This window comes from Papio anubis, chromosome 4 (assembly GCF_008728515.1).
Source record: "Papio anubis isolate 15944 chromosome 4, Panubis1.0, whole genome shotgun sequence".
Classification (NCBI taxonomy): domain Eukaryota; kingdom Metazoa; phylum Chordata; class Mammalia; order Primates; family Cercopithecidae; genus Papio; species Papio anubis.
In genome coordinates, this window is record NC_044979.1 from 33,141,174 (window position 1) to 33,164,016 (window position 22,843).

The window sequence follows — 22,843 nt, forward strand, 5'->3', positions numbered from 1 at the left end:
ATGCATGTGGTTTTTACCACATCCTTTGTATTTCCTTTTTAGGAAACACTTTTTAAACTGCTGGTGGGAATGTAAGCTAGTACAACCACTATGGAAGACAGTATGGAGAATCCTTAAAAAACTAAAAGTAAAACTAACATTTGATCCAATAGGAAATGAAAACCAATTTTCATACAAGAAGAGAGTTGCTGCTGTAAAAATACCTAATCTGTAGGCATGGCTTTGGAATCGGGCAATGAGCAGAGACTGGAAGAATTTTGAGGCATATCATAGAACAGGCTCATTAGAAACATAGCCAGCTTTTACTGAAAGGAATAGAAAGATGAAGTAATGGAAAAAGGTGTTGACTTCCAAAATTCTAGAAGCAGGAAACAGGATGGTAAAACTACTAACTTACTGTGCCGGCCTTCATGAAAAAAAGAAGGACAATTATAAGGAAAGAGCCACTAGTCTCAGAGGATTATTCTCAGGCCTTTAAATTCAATGGAGTTTTCCATCTGAGATTTTGAAATTGGAATTGGTGACTCCTTTATTCTTCCCTCATCTTCCTTTTTTAATGTGAATGTCTATAACTGGTGTCTTATTCCTGTCCCATCATTGTATTTTAGGAGTGGGAAACTTGTTTCCTAGTTTCATAAGTCTAAAGATGAAGAAACATTTTCCCTGTGGATGGATTTTGCCCAGATTCTCACCTATACCTGAGTTAAATGATTTAGGTAATGAGATCTGAAACTTTGAACTAATAAAATTTAGATGACTTTTTTTTTTAAACTTTTAGTTGATTCTGTAGTGAGTTGAGACTTTTGAGAATATTGGAGTAAATAAGGTGAATGTATTTTGCATGTGGAATGGACATGAATCTTTGGATACAAGGGGATCCTAATGCCACAAATTGCAACCTCTTCCCCAAGGCTACAAGTTCATTAGATGCTGAGCTGTTTTGTTATCATAGCAAAAACTTCACCAACATCTTCACCACTACATAAGATAGATGGCATGTTTTCCAACATCCATTCATCATTTATTCACCAAGATAGACAAAATAATGACTCCCCAAATATATCCACATCTTAATTCCATGAACCTCTGATTATGTTATCTCACATAACAGAAGGGACTTTGTATATGTGATTAAGGATCTTGTGGCAGAAAGACTGTCCTGGATAATTCAGGTGGACCACTGTAATCACAAGGAACTGCAAAGGTAAAACAAAGGCAGGATAGGCAGAATCAGAGAAAAGGATGTGAGAACAAAAGCAGAAGTCAGGATCCTGAGAAAGACCCAAATGGCCATTGCTGATTTTTAAAAGAGGACCATAAGCCAAGGAATTTGGTCAGCTTCTAAAAGTTGGAAAAGTCAGGATATAGATTCTCCTCCAGAGACTCAAAAAGAAATCGTTCTGCTGGTACCTTGATTTTATCCAACAAAATCAATGCTATACTTCTGACCAAGAGAAATGAAAAATAATACATTTGTGCTGTTTTAAGCCATTAAGTTTGTAGTAGTTTGTTACAGCAGCAGTAGAAAACAAATACGATGGGAAACTATACCTTTGGCCTTTTTTTCCCTGTGCTATTTTGTCCAGTTGAATGGACCTAATACACACTACTTTAATCCATTTAATATTTTTAAGTACCAATATTGTACTTCTAACATTAATTGGATCTGAACAGAAAGGCTGAGGTTCAAATAGACTTCAGTGCTCAAATTTTTTGTAATATTTTATTTTATATTGTATTTTCAAATATGTTACTCTTAATCTCATTCATATTGAAATAATATCCATTATTCAGTGACATCTCAGTATTTTTTCAAATTATTTTGAATATCTTCTTTCACTTTTACTTTACTTTATTTACTCAGTAATTGAGAAGCATCTACCTTTTGCAACCTCACAGGTCCCTAATTATGTGATTTTTCTCTATTCTCTTCCATTTCTACTTGCAAACTGATCAATTCTTCCCTCTTTTTATCTCTTCCTTTTAATACATCACCAAATATAGCCAATAGCAACCAACATATGCTCCTAACCCTGCACAACTTCTTCCCTCAAAGTCGCAGGTTCATTAGTAATTGACCTGCCTTCCAAGCTATCATAGCAACAATGTTACCAACATTTTCACCATTACATAGCATAGATTGCTTGCTTTCCAACATCCAGTCATTATTTATTCACTATCTACCAGTCAGACCCTAAACAAATACCACCAATTTAAGTGTTTTCCCTTATGGGAACATTCATTTATACTAGGTTAAAATGTGCAACAAACAACTTAATGATGTAAGCACTGAAGGTTAGTTTGTTTCCTCAAATTTTATATCCTATGCCGGTTAGCTAAGGGCTCTTCTCTAAGTCATTCTTATTTTGGGACCTAGGATGAGAAAACGAGACGATATTTTCTGGAGTATTTTCTGGGTACTCTGTGTATTACTTCGTTCTCATGCTGCTAATAAAGACATACCCGAGATTGGATAATGTATAGAGGAAAGAGGTTTAATTGACTCACAGTTCAGCATGGCTGGGGAGGCCTCAGAAAACTGACAATCATGGTGGAAGGGGAAGGAAACATGTTCTTCACATGGTGGCATGAAAGAGAAGTGCTCAGCAAAGGGGGTAATGCCCCTTGTAAAACCATCAGTTCTTGTGAAAACTCACTCATATAACAAGAACAGCATGAAGGTAACCACCCCCATTGAGAGATGATGATGTGCTAGCAGCCCTCACTCTTGGTGCCTCCTCGGCCTCAGCATCTGCTCTGGCCAGCTTGAGGAGCCCTTCAGCCCACCGCTGCACTGTGGGAGGCCCTCTCTGGGCTGGCTGAGCCTGGAGCCAGCTCCCTCTGCTTGCAAGGAGGTGTGGAGGGAGAAGCATGAACGGGAACCGGGACTGCATGTGGCACTCACCGGCCAGCACGAGTTCCAGGTGGATGCCGGCTCTGCCAGCCCTGCACTGGGAGTGGCCTGCCAGCACGGCCAGCCTTAGGCACTGAGGGGCTTAGCACCCAGGCCAGCAGCTGCGGAGTCCCCCAGCAGTGCTGGCCCAGCCACGCCTCACTCAAATTCTCCCAGGGCCTCAGCTGCCTCTCCGCTTGGCAAGGCTGAGGACCTACAGCCCACCATGCCCAAGTCTCCCTGAGGGGCGCTGCCCCCGGCTCAGCAACCCAGGGTCCCATCCACCGCCCAAGGGCTGAAGAGTGCAGGTGTGTGGCGTGGGACTGGCGGGCAGCTCCACCCACAGCCCTGGCATGAGATCCACTAAGTGAAGCCAGCTGGGCGCCTGAGTCAGGTGGGGTCTTGGAGAATTTTTATGTCTGGCTGGAGGATTGTATATGCACCAATCAGCACCCTGTGTCTAGCTCAGGGATTGTAAATGCACCAATCAGCACTCTGTCAAAGTGGGCCAATCAGTTCTCTGTAAAATGGGCCAATCAGCAGGATGTGGGTTGGCAGGATAAGGAAATAAAAGCAGGCTGCCCCAGTCTGCAGTGGCAACCGAGTTGGGTGCCCTTCCACAGAGTGGCAGCTTTGCTCATTTGCTTTGTACAATAAATCTTGCCACTGCTCACTCTTTGGGTCCACATTGCCTTTATGAGCTGTAACACTCACTGCCAAGGTCTGCAGCTTCACTCCTGAAGTCAGCCAGACCACCAACCCACCAAAAGGAAGAAACTGCAGAGACATCTGAACATCTGAAGGAACAAACTCCAGACCCACCATCTTTAAGAACTGTAACACCGTGAGGATCCGTGGCTTCATTCTTGAAGTCAGCAAGACCAAGAACCCACCAATTCTGGACACACCATAATTAAATTACCTCCCACCAGGTCCCTGCTACCAGGTCCCTCCCACGATCTGTGGAGTTTATGGGAACTATAGTTCAAGATGAAATTTGAATGGGGACACAGCTAAATCATATCACTGTGGCAGAGAAAAAAAATGTAGTGTATTATTGCTGATTCAAAAGTCTCAGATCGGCTGGGCATGGTGGTTCACGCCTGTAATCTCAGCACTTTGGGAGGCCTAGGTGAGTGGATCACAAGGTCAGGAGATTGAGACCACCCTGGCTAACACGATGAAACCCCGTCTCTACTAAAAATACAAAAAATTAGCTGGAATTGGTGGTGGGCACCTGTATTCTCAGCTGCTGTGGAGGCTGAGACAGGAGAACGGCATGAACCTGGGAGCCGGAGCTTGCAGTGAGCCGAGATCGTGCCACTGCACTCCAGCCTGGGTGACAGAGCAAGATTCCATTTCAAAAAAAAAAAAAAATTGTCTAACTTCATAAATGATACAAGTCACTTCTATTCCCATTTCATTGTCCAAAGCAACCTAGACCATACCGCTTCCCAATTGCAAGGTGGCAGGGAAGGAGGCCCAGACATAACTGATATGGACAGCAATCATGACTACCACATACATTATTTGAATGAAAGTTGTGATACTCATACGTTTAGTTTTCTGGTTGAAAATGAGAAGCAGACTTTTTAAGAGAAACTTTAGGCATCATTCATAACTGCGTACCACCAATATTCAACTGTGTGATGTTCTGAAATGCAAAACACAACAACAGAGTTTCTTTGTACTGTATGATACAGAATCTTAATGACAAAACCATTACTCTGTCTATGCTTGAATTCCTTTTACATTGCAACTAGTCCCATATTCCAAGAAATTTAGAGGAGGTCATTAAAGTATCATTTTTATACATTATAATATTTATATAAAATGACACTGTCACGCAGTAGTGCTAATGCTTTAGAAAATGAGAGTGTAAACTACAGTTTTACCACATTTATTTACATCTGTATGAAAAGATGCTGGACTATCTTATAAGGAGATCATTTTCATGTAAAAATTAGTTGCATCATAACAACCTTATATGTGAAAGCAAAGTCAGCGAGTTTCCTTTTCAGAAAAGTGAAAAGGGAACATAATGGTGCATCAGGAAATTAGTTTTTTGTTTATTTTAGGGTCAGTACTATTAGTGTCTGTCCCACTGGAATTCCCAAGCACTTGTCTGAGCCACAAGGGCACGGCCTTTGGTGAGGGTTAGAGAGACTTCCATGTTGGACAGTTTCCACACTGGTATACCATGGAAAGTACAGAAACTTTCCAGAATGAGCGTATGAATGCCCTTGTGGTTTACTATAAAGCTACATAATCTACCTATAATTTGGAAATTATAAGATGATAAAGAAAAGGAAGGTAATTGTCAGAGAAAAGACAAAGAATTAGTATTGTTAAAAATTCATATTCTACAGTGTTAGCAATTTTATAGCATCTTTCAGGCCATTTTATGGACTGTCTTGTAGGAAGGAGAATTTACCATTTTGTAAACAACAAGCTGTCAGAATCAAAAAGGAAACAAATTATATGAGCAACACCAAACCTGAGATCACCACAGAGTGCAAGACTTATTAAAAATCCATGATTCTATAAAGCTTGTAAGAGACAGAGAAAGTAATAAATGAACTAATGGCAAGAACCTATAGTGAGCAATTACTCCTGTAATGATGCCTTAGTGACCCTCTAATAAATGCTTAATTTGTTTCTTGGCAGGAAAACACCCTTGGAAGGCCTAAGGTGATATGGTCAAAGTAATGTGAACAAAAAATTGCTTTTTAATAGCTACGTAATGAAGCTTGCAGGACTTTAAAACATTGAAATAAACTCTACTATTTCACATTGGTGTTTTCTCTTCCGAATTCCAAAACTACAACAACAATGCAACTTTAATATCTTTGTCATCTATGTTTTTAAACAACATTCTTCTAACTCTTCATACTTTTTGGAATGTGTGAATAACTTTAAATTAAGATATACTACTTAATATGGCTTAATATTCCTAAGCACAATGACAAATTTTACTAAATTAATAATTCATAAATATTAGTTTTAGATACAACGGTTAACATGTTTCTATGCCTAAATTAATTATCTTCTATATTTATCATATTCTACCATTCTTGTACTAATTAAAATATATTGCCAAAAAAACTGTCTGCTAAAGGAAATATAACTCTTGCTCTTTTTTTCTTGATATTTAACTAAGGGAAACTATGAAAACGTGCTATATACACCTGTACAATTTTGATACTGTTTGTCCTGAAATTTTACTTATGTTCACTGCTTTATGTTGCTGCTTCTGAAGAACAAAACATTCTGCAAGTTAGAATTAATGCACAATTAGGTCTTGTTGGGTATATTAGAAGGGTCAGTGTTTAGTACAATGGTTTTCAAAGCCAGACCTTATCTCTTCTTCCACTGTTCATGGGTAAAAGCCCAATTGTCGTATGAGATGATTCCTTTGTCAGGGAATCTATCAATGAATGAGCTTCTTATGCACCCCTGGTGCTTTCTGATCAATCCCACTGAACATCATTGCAAGTCCTCTGTAGCAGTGCCCAAGCCAGCTTTTAATTTTTATCCTGTGTCTTCATCTTTGATTTAGTTTTGTCATTTTTTGAAGGTCCCTCTTGGTCCAAGAGTCCATAGTTTCCTGTCTGTCATTAGTTTCTAATTTCATGTCTTACTGATACAGGTTCATCTACCCCACTCAAATTAGCTCTGGATTCTGGGCTTCAGCTCTGGCCTGTGGTGCTCTTATTCCTGAGAAGGATGTTTAGGCAAGGAGATAAGAAAAGTCAGGTGACTCCACCAGTACCTACTATAATTGAAATGATGGTAAATTATAGACATGATGACTTCAGAATCCCGTGAGGGAACAGGATGACAGAGGTGGGAACCCAATAGCCTAGACAAGCAGTTTTGGAACACTAGATGCTATATGGAAATATATGTCCCCCTGGATTTACAGACTCAAGAAACAGACTTGGTAAAACTCATTAATTATAGCTATGTTATATGAAGAGCATGGATGATGTAAAAGAAAGGGAAGAGGATGAGCAATAATTCTAAAGTAAGCTATAAGTAATTAAAAGATGGGAGGGTTATAAAACCCTTGACCAAGGATTATGAGTAAATTTCACTTTTAACTGATTCAATGGCATAACACCTTTCCAAAGAAAACCACAACAAAGATCAAATTGGAATTCATCCTTGGCTTAAAATCCAAAACATTCTTAGACCCATAACATTCAAATCTATTTAAATGACATACCAAATTTTAATTTAAACTTAATTATTAATCATCTTGGTATTTGGGTTCTCCAGAGAAAGAGAATCATATAAATATATATACACACAAACACACACACACCTATCTATGTACACCTTGTCTGACACACACACACATACATACATATATATGCACACACACACGGATTTTTTTTTTAAATAAGGAATTGGCTTATGCAGTTATGGAGACTAAGTCCCACAACTTGCGATCAGCAATCTGAAGGCTCAGGAGAGCCAATGCCATTGTATTAGTCTGGAGCCTAAAGGTCTGAGACAAGGAAAGCTGATGGTGTCAATTGCAGTCTGAGTCTAAGTCTGATTCTGAGTTTGAAAGCAAGAGAAGACTATTGTCTCAGCTTAAAGATAGACAGGCAGAGGGAACTGTGAAAGGAAAATAAATCTTGGGGCCCCAAAATCACTAAGCCAAAGGGAAAAGTCAAGCTGTGAACTGCTTAGGGCAAACCTGCCTCCCATTCTATTCAAAGTCACCCCTCCTCTCACTGAGATAAATGCATTGTTGATTGCCTTCTTTGGAGAGGCTAATCAGAAACTCAGAAGAATGCAACCATTTGTCCCTTATCTACCTGTGACCTGGAAGCCCCCCTCCCTGCTGTGAGTTGTCCTGCCTTTGCTTTGAGCTGTCCCAGCCTTCCAGAATGAACCAATGTTCATCTTACATATTTTAATTGATGTCTCATGTCTCCCTCAAGTATATAAAACCAAGCTGTGCACTGACCACCTCAGGCACATGTCATCAGGACCTGCTGAGGCTCTGTAACAGGCACGCATTTTCATTCTTGGCAAAATAAACCATCTAAATTAACTGAGACTGGTCTCAGATATTTGGGGTTCACAGAACAAATTCTCCTTTCTCAGACTTTTTCTTCTATTCACGCCTTCAGTGGATTGCATGAAAGCCACACACGTGTGGGAGGGTAATCTGCTTTACTCAGTCTACCAACTGAAATGTTAATCCTATCCAGAAACACCTTCACCCGCACCCACACACCCAGAATAATGTTCAGCCAAATATCTGGAGCCTCCTATGGCCCAGGCCACACATAAAATTAAGGATCACAACCTCCATATGGAGATGAGGTCTTAAATTTGAAATTGTGTCTTATTTTGTTCTGAATGTATAGCTCAATCACTTATACTCACACACTGATCTATCCAAAAACAATTTCGTAGGTATTTCCTTTGTCCTTAGAATTTACCTAAGTGAAGGAGAGAAAATAATTCTACTCTGCCTGAGAGTTTTTGTCTGTGGAATAGGAAACATTGAAAGGTTGAGGGACAGCAATAAAATTAATTTTCTTTCTGTGAATGAAAGACATTGTGTTCTCTCCAGCACAATAACGGTGGCCGTTGAGGATCATACTATAGATTACACAGAGACACTCACTCAGTGGTATTTATTTTTGTTCTTCAACTATCATAGTATTGACAGTGATTTGTGAGAAAGAAATGTAGAGTGGCAGTTGGAATGTCTGGGCTATAACTACTTACTAGGCATTATTTTTGTGGCAATCTTTATACAATTCTTGAATAACATTTAAAAACTTAAGCTAGCCACACATGCATGATATGTAAATTTGAAAGCATTCCACATTATAATAATAAAATACGTACAAAATATGCCGATCAGAACTCTATTCTTATTTGGGGGGATAAAAGGAGAGTATTTTGGTGTGTAATTTTTTAGATCTTTTCTTTTCAAATAATTTCAGATTTACCAAAGAGCTGAAAAGACAGCAGAGCTTTCACTCAGCTACCCCTAACGTTAACACTTTGCATAACTATGGTACATATATTTTGAAAGTATCCTCATATAAACAAGTAAATCTGCAATAAAAAATGAACTTATAAACATTGGCATAATAAGTATGAAATCAGCAGCCTGCCTGGAAGCTTCAAAAAAAAAAAAAAAAAAATGAGTCTCCTAGACTAAGGAACGGATTATATGAGCGAAATGTCATTAACAAGAGAAAGCATTTGAGTACCCTTTAAGGCTTTCAGTAGTGTATAAAAAGTTATTTAGAAACCAGGAGCCACTTCCGCATCTCATTTACCTAACTGATGAGAGATAAATGAGCTCAGCATTTAAAGCACAGCCTGGAGGTATTGTTTTACACATGAACTACAGTCTAACTCCACTAAAAGACGAGAGAATCATTAACTTTCTGCTACCACAGTGCCAGCAGCAGTCACTAACCCTTCCTACCATAAATAGTTTCAGAAATAATAATAGAACACTTATAAATCCTGATTTTCATCACTGATTTAGTGCATTTTGATAAATCCAAGCCAAGACACTATAAATGTAATACTTAATTATGTGTAAACAGGGTATTGTTATTTATTAAAAATGTCATTAAATCTCACTGTGATAGTGCAAAAATAATTTTTACCACCTCTTGGGAGCTCTTTTTTATGAAGCAACTGAGAGATAAATATTTTGTAGATTGCTTTAAAAACAGATGAAAGTTTCATTTGCTGAGAAGAGTGAACATCACCACCATTTGGGTAATGCTGAAATCACACTTGAGGCTATTGCCAAGACTAGAATTCTCCCTTGCTGATACAAAAGCTGGTGATAAAATGTCGACATTTAAAATGAGATAGAATTAACATTAATTTGAAAATACAAGAACGCACTCCAGTCCTGTCAGCCCTGTAAAGCATCGTGTTGCGCTCGCATTGCAGTGAGATGGGTGGCATTAACATTGCACAGCAGCACAGTTTACATGAACTACTGATTTAAGTCTTACCTTCAGGAAATCTCATGACAGCTAAATGCTGCCAAATGCTGACACAGAGTTCTATCTGTGTATTCACTGTTTTCACCTTTCTTACTAAAGCATCTGTAAGCACTGTGCAAAACAGTATGTAAAGCAATTTATTAAATTTATTATAATTCATAGATTTTTTTATTTTCTAACTATGTAACCATTGACATGCAAATCATAAGAATATTCTTTCTCCTTTTCTATGCACATGATGTCTACTTTTGTTTTTCTTTTTCTTTTCTCTATTTTGTTTTTGTTTTTGTTTTATTTTGTTTCTTTTGTGATATTGTCCTAGCTAAACCCTACAGTGAGAGGTAGAACAAAAGTAATACTGGGGGTGATTTTCCTTTGTGCACTATTGGAGGTAGTGGGAAAAGAAAGAGGGCAGAAGGGAAGAAAGTTTTAATATTTTACCATCAAGTTTGAATGCTCTTGGATTTTTGCAGATAGTCTTTATCTCATAAAGACGATTCTTTGTACACCTAACATACTAATAATTGTTTTAAAATTATGAATGGGTACTGAATTCAGCAAAGGCATCTTAAAAACTTACTTTGAGATAATCGTTTTTAATCTTTTTTGTAGTTATTATGGTAAATAACATTGACTTTTTTATGTTAAATCATTCTGTGAGTTTGCTTTGCTATCTTGTTTATGATTTTTGTAACTATACCATGAGAGAAACTGGTTTTTAATTCCAGAGTGGGTGCTGTCCTTGTCAGATTTTATAATCAAGATTGTGATGACCTCATAAAAAAAGAACCATTTTCCTATAATTCAGAAGAGTTTGTTTAAGGGTAGGGTAATTTATTCAGAAATAAATGGAAGAATACACCAGTGAAGGCATCCGGTATCAGGATTTCATCTGTGAGAATGTTTTAAATACATTGAACGTATGTTAGGAATTTAATGTAGTTGACACGATTCTATTTTCACGTTTATTCTTCTACATCTTTGGGCTCAATTGCAGCCTTTCTTGGCTATTGAGTAAATAACTAGGAGTGTGATTTCTGGATTGTATGGTAAGTCTATGTTCAGCTTCGTGTAACACATAACCAAACTGTCTTTTAAATGGTTATAACATTTTCCCCCTCCACCTCATCAGTTTGGATGATACAATTACATTTCTTGCAGAAATTCTATCTGATTCTCTCTCCATAAAAATGAGATTCTTTTTTTTTTGAAATAATGATCAGATTCCTAGGTAATGCTCAATGGGATATTGTGTTTTCCAAACCAAAGAGGATCCTAGCCCAGTTAAAGCCTGAGGCCATTTAAAAGCAAACTCCTTATAACTGTCAGCTTATAAAATTGAGTAAGAGTTTTCAAATTATGTAATGCTGAATGGAGAATGACAACATGCAATTAAAGGTTAACTTCTAACTCTAGAGGTTTTTTTTTTTTTAGTAAAAAAGAAAAAATAATAAAATTTTGATGTTAGAATACTTTTTCCAAGAAGATTAATCAGATTTTTTTTTTTATTTTACTTTTTGGCTTTCTTAAAATAATTTGTTGTCTTTTGCTGAAATTGTTGGATAGATTTCCTATTCTGAGTGTGTTTGTGAGTAAATATGTGAGTGAAAAATACACTCCTCTAATGTAAAGGATCCGTTTTTTTTTTTTTCAGTTACCATGATTTTTTTTTCTTTCTTCCTATCTCTAAAAGTGTTTACAGTTCTTTTTGTCACTAGGGTTACTTTTTTTTTCTGCTCTAATTTCCTTTTCTACAAGTATCATTATGACTTCTAATTCTTTCTGCCAATATATATTTCTTATTTGTCAGTGTTCATTCTCTGTTGTTTCTTTTACTAGATTCACATTCTTAAGAATCCATTTTGCAGTTCTAGTTTCTAAAGCCAAGCAATATATTCACCTGAATCATCTTCAGTTTTAATTGCTCCCATACACAATGAGTATTACGGTATTTGAGCATGCTACTGTAGATGATATTATCTATTTGAGAATAACTTGAAACTTCAGATGAACTGTACCTGAAAATATTTTAGTTGAGACTAGCCAGAGCTAACTTATGTCAGAACAGGCTGTCATTACGAGACTAACTGGAACAAAAGTAATCACTCTTTGCCCTCAAATATTTTTCATATTCATAGAATATTTCATCCATGAATTGCTTATCAATCATACGAGACATGTCAATACCTGAATTCCTAGCACAACATAGAGAAAGGGAAAGAGGAAGTTTTCAGAAATAGTGATGTCAGTTGTAAAAATGTGGAGTAACTATTTTTTTTCCACTGTTGCCAGGGGTTAGCCCTTTCTGAGCCACTATTAGGGCTGTCAGATGTTTATGACCATGCCTCTGGAGTGTCACAGATTCAGCCAGCCTCTTGCTACTGCCTGTGCTCAAGTGTTTGTCCATTAGAGCTTCTTTCCAGTATTTACGTTGTGGTACACTGCCTGAACTCATGATTTTGTGTGCCTTTAGAAAGTTTTTTTAATGATATTTGAATAGTGGTACCCCTCAGCTCTGCGTATATTTTAAAAATAAGTTAGTATAGTTAAAAATGAGATGTGGCTTGGCAAATTAAGAAAAGGAATTTGTGGTTATATTAATTTTCTCAGGCTGATATAATAAGATACCATAGACTGGGTAACTTAAACAATGAATATTTATTTATCACTGGTCAGGAGACTGGAATTCCAAGATCAGGGTGCCAGAATAGTCAGGTTCTGCTAAGGGCCCACTTCCTGGCTTATACACAGTCACTTTCTCACTACATCCTCACATCTCCCAGAGAGAGTTCTGGTCTCCTCATCCCCTTATAAGGGCACCAATCCCATTACAGGAGCATTATTCCAATAACTTCATCCAAATCCAATCAACCTCTCCAAGGTCCCACCTTCAAACATTATCACATTGGACATTAGGACCACAACATAAAAATTGGGAAAAGGGGGAACACAAACATTTAATTCATATCAGTGGCCATATTGTAAAGGTCTTACGTATCATTCTTTTCTGTCCAAGATTTGAAATAAGTGTTAAAGTAGAAAATATTGTGCTCAAATCTGTGGAAGGGAAGACATAGAGGATGAGATTTCACAAAAGGTCTCTCAGTTCAGGGATAACTGAGACAATTGGGAAAATAAGTCTGCACTGATAGAGCTACAGAGTAGAGGAAAACCATTTCATATTTAACATAGGCAGAATAATAAGAGTGGCTTGGTAACCAACTGATATGAGGTTGAAGGAAGGCATTTCAAAAATGTTTGAGCTTTTGGGTTTGGATACCTTGATGAATATTAATGTCATTGGCTTCATTTAATGAAATAGGAAACACAGGAAACTTTAGTGACAAATTTGCTTTGGCCTTTTTAGTTTTGCTTATTTAGGAATGCCCATTGCTGTTAAGAAAATCTGCATAAGAGAATAATAGCACACACAAATCATGTCTATATGAGCTAAGGAGCAAAGATGAAACCATGGGATGCACCAACTATTGGGATACGGCTAGAAGAAAGCCAGAAAGAAAATGATCAGTGAGCTGAAGGGTGGGTAATAAAATAGTGTGTTACAGTGAAGGAAGAAAAGCATCATCAATGTTATCATTCTATCGAGTAGTCTAACTAAATAAAAGGCAATCACTGGATTTAATGATTGCAGATGCATGTCTATCATATTAAAATCAGAAATCATATCCAAGTGAGTTTACTAGAAAATAGGAAATGAAATAAAATAAGTGGTTTTGTAGGTTCTCTAACAAAGTTTGTTTATAGGAGGGAGAAAATGAGGGCAGCTGCTTACAAGGAAACGTGGTTGTGTGTTTAGAGTACATGTTTGTAGATTGAAGGTGAGATTAATATTTCTGAACAGTTGGAAAAAGTGAACTTTTTCAGGGTCAGTTCCTCTGCTGAGAAAAAAAGGTATAGGGAATGATAAAGACTGCTGGAGGAGAAGACAGATGGACTGTAAATGGTTTGATGAGTATGAATGGCATGAAATGGGTTTATGAGACTTGAAGAGAATAAAACATATCCACTGGATGATGTATAATTCAAACAAAAATGAAGCCCCACATGCCAGCCCAAGCATGGAGTTGGATGGAACAAAATAAAAACTAGCAACCGAAAGTAATGAAAAAAAAATTGCTGTTTACCATCATCTCTCAAATAATGTCAAAGGGTAAGAAACGTATTCTCTTTGTTCTGAACATATTTACCAAATTTTATACTTCTGTCATTAGCAGTATCTTTCCCTTGAATCACAAGCGATATTCTCAAAATTTCTCCCCTGCAACCTGACTACAACTCTGAATTCCTACTGTTTTTCTTTTTAGCCACCATTCTTTCTACTCTTTTTTGAGTATGCAGGTCCTTTTCAATGATGCTCAATTTATGTGTTTGTCTCTTCCTTCTTTCCTTCCTTCCTTCCTTCCTTCCTTCCCTCCTTCCTCCCTCCCTCCTTCTCTCTCTTTNGGCAACAAAATCCAAAATTGACAAATGGGACTAATTAAACTAAGGAGCTTCTGCACAGCAAAAGAAGCTACCATCAGAGTGAACAGGCAACCTACAGAATGAGAGAAAATGTTTGCAATCTACTCATCTGACAAAGGGCTAATATCCAGAACCTATAAAGAACTCAAACAAATTTACAAGAAAAAAGCAAACAACCCCATCAAAAAATGGGCAAAGGATATGAACAGACACTTCTCAAAAGAAGATGTTCATACAGCCAACAGACACACGAAAAAATGCTCATCATCACTCATCATCAGATAAATGCAAATCAAAACCACAATGAGATACCATCTCACACCAGTTAGAATGGCAATCATTAAAAAATCAGGAAACGACAGGTGCTGGAGAGGATGTGGAGAAATAGGAACACTTTTACACTGTTGGTGGGACTGTAATCTAATTCAACCATTGTGGAAAACAGTGTGGCAATTCCTCAAGGATCTAGAACTAGAAGTACCATTTGACCCAGTCATCCCATTACTGGGTATATACCCAAAGGATTATAAATTATGCTGCTATAAAGATACATGTACACGTATGTTTATTGCAGCACTATTAACAATAGCAAAGACTTGGAATCAACTCAAATGTCCATCAGTGACAGACTGGAGTAAGAAAATGTAGCACATATACACCATGGAATACTATGCAGCCATAAAAAAGGATGAGGTTGTGTCCTTCATAGGGACATGGATGCAGCTGGAAACCATCATTCTCAGCAAACTATGGCAAGAATAGAAAACCAAACACCACATATTCTCACTCATAGGTGGGAATTGAACAATGAGATCACTTGGACACAGGAAGGGGAACATCACACACTGGGGCCTATTGTGTGGAGGGGACGGGGGGAAGGGTAGCATTAGGAGATATATCTAATATAAATGACGAGTTAATGGGTACAGCACACCAACATGGCACATGTATACATATGTAACAAACCTGCATGTTGTGCACATGTACCCTAGAACTGAAAGTATAATAATAAAAAAAAAAAGAAAAAAAAAAGAAAACTGATAAGAGAATACAAAGGTTACAAATGTCAGAAATGAAAGAGGGGATACTGCCACAGGCTTTAGAGGCATTAATACAATAACAATGGAATATTCTGAAAAGACCCTCTGATCGCAAATTCAAATAACTAGATGAAATAGCTCAACCCCTTGAATGACACAAATTACCCATAGGTATTCAAAAAGAAATAGGTAATCTGAATTGTCCTATATCAACAAGAGAAGTTACATTTATAGTTAAAACCCTCTCAGTAAGGAAAATTCTAGTCCCACATGACTACTGTGGCACAGCACAGACACAGACCAATAGAATAGATAGGGATTCCAGAAATAGAATCATACATATATGGCAAATTACCTTTTGGAAAAAGTTAATTCAATGCAGAAAATGTTGTTTTTTTAACAAATGGCACCACAAAAACTGGATATTAACAAACAAAATAAAACAAAGACTGAAAAAAAGAAGGAGAGAAGGACAGAAGAAAGAGAGAGGTAAAGAGAAATGGAGGAGGGCCTAGAAAAAGGAAATGAAAGTCTCAAACTACACCTTTCACCATATATAAACGTTAACTCAAAATGGACCATAGACATAGTAAAACTAAAAGATACCAGAAGAACACATAGAAGAAAAATCTTTGCGATCTTTGATTAAGCAAAGATTTCTTGGATAAGAGAACAAAATCACAATTCACTCAAACATTGGTAAGTTGGACTTCATCAAAACTAGCAAATTTTGCTCTGAAAAAAACATTTTAAGAGTTCCAAAGAACTCTTAAAATTTACTAATAAGAAAACCAACAACCTAATTTTTTAATGTGTGCAAAGAATTCAATGGACATCTCTCACAGACAAAAAGTTATCTATATGAAAAAATGTTTGACATCTTCAGTCACTAGGGAAATGCAAGCTAAAAGCACAATGATCTGCCATTATTGACCTATTAAAAAAAAGTCTAAATTTGAACAAACAAACTGGCAACAGCAAACAATAGTGAGTATGTAGAGCAATTGGAACTGAACTGCTGTACTTTACTGGTGGTAATACAAAATGATACAATGACTATAGAGAACGGTTTGGAGTTTCTTATAAAATAAAACATACTTAATATGTACCCAGTAATTTATTCCACCTGTAGGATTCCACTCAAGTTGAAATAAAAACTTACATTTATATTAAAAACTATACATAAATATTTCTAGCACCTTTATTCATAATTCCAAAGGTAAAAACAATAAACTTCTCCCTCAACTAGGGAATCAATAAGCAAACTATAGTACATCTATACAACAGAATTCTACAAAGCTATCAAAGGAGCAGATTACTGATTTGTGAAACAACATGGATGGATCTCAAATGCGTTACGTCAAGTGAGAGAAGGCGGTCCCAAAAAACTATATATTGTATGATTAATTTACATTATATTCTGGAATAGGAAATACTATAGGGGCACAATACAAATAAGTGACAACTAGGGCATGAAGATTGAGGAGCAAATGGACTGGTGCACAGGGAAATTTTGAGGGGGTGACACTACTGTTCTGCATATTGATTTTAATGATGGTTACATGATTTTGTGCATTTCTCAGAGATCCCACAACTGTATGCTAAAAAACAGTGAATTCTACTGTACATGAAGGATATCAAATTGTTAAAAGGAAGATATGCAAATAACAAATAAGCATATGACAATTGATTGAACATCATTAGTCTTCAAATCATGTAAATTAAAACCACACTGAAGCAACTTTATACACACTGGATTAGGTAAAAGTTAAAATGGACAACACTAAATTGGTTGAAAATGTGGAGCAAATGGAACTCTCAGACATTGCTGGTAGAGATAAAAAATTATTTGGCTGCTTCTTATAAAGATAATATCCTTATTCTCTATCTAAACAATTACTCTCTTAACTATTTACCCCAAATAAATGAAAATATGTCCAGATAAATTGTACAAGAATATTAATATCTGTGCATTAAAGAAGTGTTATAATGTAAATTATAGGACATTAATATAATAGATAATACTTTAATAATAAAAGGAAATATTTTATTATTAAAGTATTATCTATTATATTAATGTCCTATAATTTACCTGTAACAGCATCAAGAATTTCAAACCCATCGAGGTGAGAGAAAGACATTAGACTTAGATGTATATCCTGTATTTTTCTATTTATATGAAGTTAAAAAAAATCCAATCTATATGGTAATTCAAAGTTTGGATGCCTGTGGAGTAGAAATTGACTGGGAGGAGACACCAGAGGACTTTGTAGAGTGATGGAATTATTCCAGGTCGTGATTGAATTGTATACAGTGGGTGTATACATGTGTCAAAACTCATCAAATTATGCATTTCACAGTAATTAAATTTTACCTCAATTAAAAAAAGGAAAATCTTGCTTGGAAGCTTTGCAATTCTTAAAACACTTTAAGAAGCCTTCCCAGGCCACTCAGCCTGCTGCAATAAAGTGGTTGGTACTGAAGAGCTTGCTGGGAAGGCAGTGTAAAGCTTTTTCCTGCCTGCTCATCTGATTGCAGAGGCTACCCCCAAACAATAATAGCCTCCTCTTTACTTCTGACTGCTATACCTCATGCAACTTCTCTTACTGGCACGTTCTAACCTGGAACTACAAAGACAAAGGAATCTCACTAACAGAAAAGAGTGATCCCATATTCATAACAGACAAGTACTCAGGGTAATGTAGTACAAATGAAAGAAAATTCACTGAAGCTATTTGTGAAAAAATATGTAGCCAAAATAAGCAATCAGCTGTTCTAGTATTTTTCTTTCTTTCTTTCTTTTATCAAGTAGCTTTTTCTGGTATTGTTATATTCCAAGCAATTAATATTTTTAGTTTTTCATAATTCATTATATAACAGAAACACTTTAACTCTATTCCCTTTCGAAAGTCCACTAAAATGACAGTAAGATATCTATTTTTTAAAGTATTCAACTAGATAGATTAGAACAAGAGATGTCAACAGACTTTTGGAAGTTATAAATTGATTAGGTTAGTAGTAACTATGCGAGCAGATATAATAGAAATCTAAGTAGTTCAGGACTCAGAACATGATGCCCCCAAAATATGGCACATTGACATACTGAGTATTTAAAACTGAAAACAAATTGAGAAAAACACAGGAGCAGAAAGGTCCGTCCCTGACCTTCTCCCACCTTTTTCCCCTGACACATGGTCATACAAGTCTCTCTTACCTTCTTGCCTTGAAAATAGGTCCTAAGATCCTCATTCCAGAGGGGTCCTGCTCTGTACCCAGAAGCCAAGAAGAATCTGAAAAAACAGGCCCTCCAAAGTTCTCTCAATTTATTATTTCTGTTTGTATTTGTTTTTATTATTTATTATTATTGTTTTATTAAATTTATATTAAGTACATTATTGTCATTTTTATCATTATTTGTCTCCAATCACACTCCTCATGATTGTCCATAACAAAACACGATCTTCCCTGAGTCTTTGAGTCTTCATTTTTGGAGCCTCTGTGTCTCATAAAACTTATATTAAAGAAAGTGATGTGCTTTTCTCTTGTTAATCTCTCTTTTGTTATGGGGTATCGCCTTAAGCCTTGTGATGGGTGAGGAAAATATATTACTTTCTTTCCCTTACATGTCTAAAAGAAACAAGTTGATGTGTAGTGTACTGCAGAATTCTACAACACTCAGGAAGTGGAAGCCCTCTCTGAAGGCAGGAGAGCAGGGGACCTGATGTTGGGAAGTCTATTTGAAAAACTGCATAGGTGGCTCACACCTGTAATCTTAGCACTTTAGGAGGCTGAGGAGGGTGGATCACAAGGTCAGGAGATCCGAGACCATCCTGGGTGAGACCCCATCCCTTCTAAAAATACAAAAATTAGCTGGGCGTGGTGGCATATGCCTGTAATTCCAGCTACTCAAGAGGCTGAGGCAGGAGAATCACTTGAACCAGGGAATTGGAGGTTACAGTGAGCCGAGATGGCACCACTGCACTGCAGCCTGGCAACAAAGAGACACTCTGTATCAAAGAAAAAAAAAGAAAAGCTGCATAGGAAGCCAATAGATTACTAGGGGTCCTCCCCTACTACCCTCAACTGGAAGAGTACCTTCATACATTCTGGCATTAAAGATGATGTGCATTCTCTGGAGGAATGTAATAGAAAGCTCTGTACTAAGAACGGAAAGGAATAGATGGAGGCAGAGTGTTGCAACCTAGGTCTTTGCTACTCAAAGTATGTTCCATGGACCAGCAGAATCAATGACTCCTGGGACCTTGTTAGAAATTCAGAAACTCAAATTCTACATTAGATATCTGGAATCAGAATCTGTATTTTACAATGTATTTGTATGTCGATTAAGAAGCACTGACTATTACTAAGTGTGCAATGTCGGCCAGCACTGAGCAAGGCTTGCCCTGAGCAAGTACCTACAGATGCTGACACTTTGAGAAAATTTCTGTGCCAGAGATAGTTAGCTGCCAACAAAATTAATACTCTTCCACCACTAGAGTTGTCATTGGAAACCAATTGCCTAGGCTGAGCCTGCATTTTCTATTTCAGTTTGTATATATAACCTTCAACTATTCTGGCCATTGTAGTTTGAACAGATGTGTGTCAGTTGCAGGCCTGGGATGGAAACAGTAGTATGTCCTCTTCTAAGTGCTCTTTCCCTTTTTACCATACGGGTACTGCAACACCCTGTGGCCAGTAGGATTGCAAGATGAAGAAAGTCTGTTTTTGAATCTCTAAAGAGAGAACATTAATCCATTAACCAGATAAGTGAATAGTAAAACATTTCTAATGCATTTAAGCCTTTAAACATTTAGGATCTATTTGTTTATAAAAGCTGGCCTTGCTTTATCCAATACCAACTCTCAAACAAATAAATGAGTATGCACCTGATCACCTCATGGTGAAGCTGAGCAATGGTGAAGTTGAGCAATTTATAAGCTGAGTTCTATACAAAGTTTTCAATTTTCATTTAAATGCCCCACTCTCAAGTATGAATGAATAGCTGGCATGAGCGAACATTTGAGGGAAGTCTCCAAAGCCTCTAAAAGACAAGTAATAGGTATATAGAAAACCAAGCAAAGGGAAAAACAAGGCGTCATTAACACCACCAAGAAAAGCCAAAAAATTATACAGGAAAGAAAATGCAATCAGAGCATATTACAAGATTGATGTGAACAATTTCTACAAAGTCACAATAATACAAACACCGGTTTGACAAATAATTGTAATATAACTATACTGGGAGAGAGAGGGAGGAGAGTGTGAGGAGCAAGGGATACAAGAGAGAAATCTTTGTCTTCAAACTAAAATTGTATTTTGTCCACATTTTTAAAAATCAAGAAGTAGCAAGTATTTTATGTATGATACAGAAGTAAATACGAGAAGATGCAAAGAGTTGGAAATGTCAGGCTCTGCAGATTGTGGGGTGAAGAGAGATGGAAAAGGGTGAACGCAGTTTTCAGTTTCTAAGAATTTGGGGGCATTTTAACTCTTTAAATTATGTACATGAATAACAGAAAAATAAAAAATAAAATAAACAATGTGAGTAATTTTTTATGTAACCCAATCTATCTCATAATACTTTATTTATAATAAGACTTTATTTGAGTTAGTTAATTCTACAATTCTACAATGCTTCTCATTCTACCTACTACCAAATTTTGTCAATGCGTTCAATTTGAAGATGAGGGTCTATGTTTCTTTGAAAAGCATGTTCGTTAAATTCGCAAATAAATAATTACACTAAAGACAGACATGGAATTGAGGAGCCATGATTTATTCCATTAAAAATAATATTTTACCCTAAGTATTTTGTAAGTTGCCTCTAACACAATGCATTTGATTTTCCAGTTAAATTATTAAAAGTCTCAAATAATGAAATTGCTTTTGTTAATATACTATGACTATTATAGAAGGTCAGAGTATGTCAGAAATTAAATACGAATAAAACTTTACCATGTCAAACCCTAAAGACTGCGCCTTTAAATCATATGTGTCCTTTTGAACCATTACAAATAATCTTCAGTGATGTAGCTTCAAATCGAAATTAGAAAATATTAATTACCCAAAATAGGAAATACCAGATGTAAAACACCAGTGGAGTCTCCCTCAGATTCCTCGGGAAGTTACTGCTCCATTCCTTACAAAATACAAATTTCATCCATGCATAAATACCAAAGTCAAAGCTACATGACAGGAAAGATGACAGGAATAAATCCATGATTGGACAGGCTGAATCAGAAGACCTCAGTCTTAAAATAGCTTAATTCCAAACTAGAAGTGAAATGTCAAGTCTAAATATTCAACTTTATTGATAGATTTGTTATCAAATAGCCAATAAGTATTTAAGAAAAAAATTCCTTGGGATCACTTTACATTCATGACTTAATATGTTTTCACCAAAATTATCAGCAATATGCAAAGTGATCCTACTAGTGTGGAATACAGATCTCCAAAAGATTGATGGCAACATGTGTAGTTTCATTACTGTGATTTCTGACATAGGCTCTAAAAAGGAACATTATATCTCAACTTCAGTCTGATCACAGAGGCTAAACACAGACACAGGTTCAGAGATAGAAAGCAAGCTGAGAGTGATTCACTTCACCCTTCTATTTTTAAAGACTGCAGCTTCAGAAAACAAAGCCTTCTCATGCAGTAATTATATTTTGTCAGTTTACATAATAATATATCTTCCAGTCTACTTCTGTTTTCGAAATCACCTGGGGATTGCAAATTGTTCTTGCAATTATCTGATTTTCTGTCTGACTGGGACAGTGTTTCTCAAACTGTGAGGCTGATCACACTGGGGAGACTTCAATCTTTTCATGGGGATATGAAAATCAACCCAAAGAAGAGGGTGTTATATTTCTCTGCTCACTAGTTATTTTCACTAATGACTGAGAAAGCAAAAGCATTTAATTAGGAATTTTTGATATTAATACTTTTTAAATGAAGTATATAATTTCTCTTCCATATTGTGTCATCAAAATATATTTACATGTTTCATTTGCATTCATACATTAAAGAGTAAAACATGTGGCTGGATGCAGTGGCTCACACCTGTAATCCCAGCACTTTGGGAGGCCAAGGCAGGTAGATAGCTTGAGGTCAGGAGTTCTAGACCAGTGTGGCCAACATGGTGAAACCCTGTCTCTATCAAAAATGAAAAAATAAATAAAACTAATACAAAAATTATGAGGGCTTAGTGGCAAATGTCTGTAGTCCCAGCTACTCAGGAGGCTGAGACATGAGAATCGCTTGAACCCAGAAGGTGGAGGTTGCAGTGAGCAGAGATCACACCACTGCACTCCTGCCTAGGTGAGAGAGCGAGACTCTGTCTCGAAAGGAAAAAAAAAAAAAAAAAAAGTAAAAGATGTAATACTTTCAGTCATCAGCTTAATGATTTTATTTGTATTTTA